Genomic DNA, 3,959 nt, shown 5'->3' on the forward strand with positions numbered 1-3,959 from the left:
TTTCAAAAAACAGACAATTCCAACCTTGTAAAAATTATTTCAGAGAATAGAAAAGTGAGAAACACTTTCACTTCAGTTTTACAAAACGAACCTAATCTTGATATACAAACTGAAGAAGAACAGGACAAAAAAATAAAATTACTGGTAAATTTCACTCATGAACAGAGATGCAAACTGAATCCAATAATATATAAAAAAGATAAATCAACCGGGCGTGGTGGCTCACGGCTGTAATCCCAGCACTTTGGGAGGCCGAGGCAGGCGGATCACCTAAGGTCAGGAGTTCAAGACCAGCTTGGCCAACATGGTAAAACCCCGTCTCTATTAAAAATACAGAAATTAGCCAGGTGGCGTGGTGGTGCACGCCTGTAGTCCCAGTTACACGGAGGCTGAGGCAGGAGAATCTCTTGAACCCAACAGGTGGAGGTTGCAGTGAACTGAGATGATTCCAGCCTGGGCGACAGCGAGACTCCGTCTCAAAAAAAAAAAAAAGATAAATCATCATGACTAAGAGTTGGATTTATCGCAAAAATACAAGTTTGGTATAAAATTATGTAGTGTGAATCACGACATTAACAGAATAAAACAACAACAAAATTTCAATAGATACAGAAAAGCCCTATTTTGTACTCTGCCCCACCCCACCCCACCCCTGGTAATCCCCATTCCACTTCCTGTCTCTATGAATTTGACTATTCTAGGCCCCTCCTCATATCAATGGAATCATACAGTATTTGTCCTTTTGCGTTTGGTTTATTTCACCTGGCATCATGTCTTTAAGGTTCATCTGTGTTGTGGCATGTACTGGAATCTTCTTTCTTTTTAAGGCTGAATAAAGTTCCATTGTATGGATATGCCACTTTTAGGTTTAGTTATTTGTTTATCTCGTCATTCACTGATGGACATTTGGGTTTTTCCACCTTTGGGATGTCGTGAATGATGCTGCTATGAACATGGAGGTACAAATGTCTGTCTGAGTTCCTGGTTTCCTTTGTATCATTGAATTGCTTTTACGTGCTTGTCAAAAATCAGCCGGTTATACTTTTGTGTGGGGCTGTTTCTGGGTTCTCTAGGCTGTTTCACTGAACGAATGTATCTATCCCTCCACTAATGCCAAACAGTCTACACAAATCTTGAAATTTGGTAGAGTGACTCTTCCCACTTTATTCTTCTTTTTTGGAATTGTTTTAACTATTTTAATTCTTTGGTTTTTCTTATAAATTTTAGAATAATCTTGCCTATATCTATAAGAAATCTTTCTTTTTCCTTTTTTTTTTTGAGACGGAGTCTCGCTCTGTTGCCCAGGCTGGAGTACAGTGGCGCGATCTCAGCTCACTGCAACCTCCACCTCACAGGTTCAAGTGATTCTCCTGCCTCAGCCTCCCCAGTAGCTGGAATTACAGGCACACACCACTGCGCCCAGCTGATTTTTGTATTTTTACTAGAAATGGGGTTTCACCATGTTAGCCAGGGTGGTCTCCATCTCCTGACCTTGTGATCCACCCTCCTCAGCCTCCCAAAGTGCTGGGATTACAGGCATGAGGCACTGTGCCTGGCCAAGAAATCTTTCTAGAATTTTGAAAGGAATTGAACTATTCACATCTTTACCATGTTGAGTTTTCCAGTCCATTAACAGACTATGTCTCTCTATTTATTTATATCTTGAAATGTCTTTCACCAGGGTTTTGTAGTTTTCAGCATGTAAGTCCTTACCAGTACAAACCTGTATTTGGTTAGATTTACACCTAGTTCATTTTTTGCGTGATTGCAAATGATATTATTTTTTATTTTGGTTTTCATGTGCTCATTGCTAGTATATAGAAATAGCAATTGATTTTTGTCTGTTTATCTTGAATCCTTGTGTCTTGCTAAACTCTAAGGCTTTTTAAAAGATTCCATGGGAATTGATACATAGACAATTATGGCATCTGCAAACAGAAACAGCTTTAGTTTTTCCTTTCTGATCTCAATCTCTTTCTCCCCTTTCTGTAATGTCTGGAACTTCCAGCACTATACTGAGTAAGAGTGGCGAAAGCAAAATTTTTGCCTTGTCCCTAATTTTCAGAGAAAAGTATTCAGCTTTCCACTATTAAGTATAATTTTAGCTGTAGGTTCTTTGTAGACACTGTTTATCAAGTTGAAGAAGTTTCTATTACTAGTTACCAGCAGCTTTTATCATGAATGGGTGTTGAATTTCATCATATACTTATTTTGTGTCAATTAATGTAATCGTGTGATTTTTCTTCTTTAGCTTACATTGGTAAACGTTGATTGATCTTTGGAAGTTGAACCAAGCTTGTATTCTAGGAATAAATCCCACTTGATCATGGTGTATAATTATTTTTATATATTGCTGAATTTATTTTATAAAATATTATTAAGAATGTTTGCATCTATATTCATGTGGGATATTGGTCTGTAGTTTCTTCTTCTTTTTTTTTTTTTTTTGCTTTACTTTTGGTATCAAAGTAATATTGGTTTCATAGAATGAAGTGGGTTCCCTCTCTCTCTCTTTTTTTTTTTTTGGTAAGAGAGTTTGAAATTGATTGGTGCTAGTTCTTTTTTAAACATTTGATATGGCCAGGCACCGTGGCTGACGCCTGTAATCCCACCACTTTGGGAGGCCGAAGCAGGTGGATCACATGAAGTCAGGAGTTCAAGACCAGCCTGGCCAACATGGCGAAACCCTGTCTGTACTAAAAATACGAAAATTAGCCACGCATGGTTGCGGGCGTCTGTAATCCCAGCTACTTGGGAGGCTGAGACAGGAGAACTGCGTGAACCCAGGAGGTGCAGGTTGCAGTGAACTGAGCCACTGTACTCCAGCCTGGGCAACGGAGCAAGACTCCATCAAAAAAAAAAAAAAAAAAAAAAAAAAAAAACATTGGTAGAATTTACCAGTGAAGCCGTCTGGTCCTAGACTTTTCTTTGTTGGAATTTTTTTTTTCTTTTTCCTAACTCAATCTGTTTGTTATATTTGCTCGTGTTCTTCGTTGTTGTTGTTTGTTTGTTTTTGAGATGGAGTTTCGCTCTTGTTGCCCAGGCTGGAGTGCATTGGTGCGATCTTGACTCACTGGAACCTCCACCTCCTGGGTTCAAGTGATTCTCCTGTCTCAACCTCCTGAATAGCTGGGATTACAAGCATCTGCCACCGTGCCCGGCTAATTTTTTGTATTATATTTGCTTGTTATAGATCTATTCAGATTTTCTATTTTTTGAGTCAGGTTTGGTAGTCTGTGTTTCTAAGAATTGGTCAATTTCATCTAGGTTAACTAATTTGTTAGCATACAACTGTTCATAGTATTCCTCTAAAATCACTATTTTGGTCAGGTGTGGTGGCTCACATCTATAATCCCAGCACTTTGTGAGGCCGAGGCCAGTGGATCACCTGAGGTCAGGAGTTGGAGATCAACCTGGCCAACACAGTGAAACCCCGTCTCTACTAAAAATACAAAAATTACCCCAGCGTGGTTGTGGGCACCTGTGATCCCAGCTACTCAGGGGGCTGAGGCAGGAGAGTCACTTGAACCCGGGAGGTTGCAGTGAGCTGAGATCGCACCACTGCGTTCCAGCCTGGGCGACAGAGCGAGACTCCATCTCAAAAAAATAAAATAAAGTAAAATAAATAAATAAAATCACTATTATTTATGTAAGGCCACAAGTGATATCTCTTCTTTCATTCCGGATTTAGGTAATTTGAGTTTCCTCCCTCTTTTTAGGTCAATCTAGCTAAAGATTTGTCAATTTGGTTGAACTTTTCAAAGAACCAACTTTTGGTTTCATTGATTTTGAGGTTTCTTTATGACCCAAGATATGGTTGGTTCTGTGGGCACTAGAAAAGAATGTGTAGTCTGCTGCTGTTAGGTAGTGCTCTGTAAATGTTGAGTAAATCCTGGTAGTTGATGCTGTTGAGATTCTGTGTACTTGCTGATTTTCTGTCTAGTTTTTCTATCAATTGT

This window comes from Macaca mulatta, chromosome 10, assembly GCF_049350105.2.
Source record: "Macaca mulatta isolate MMU2019108-1 chromosome 10, T2T-MMU8v2.0, whole genome shotgun sequence".
In the NCBI taxonomy this organism is placed as follows: domain Eukaryota; kingdom Metazoa; phylum Chordata; class Mammalia; order Primates; family Cercopithecidae; genus Macaca; species Macaca mulatta.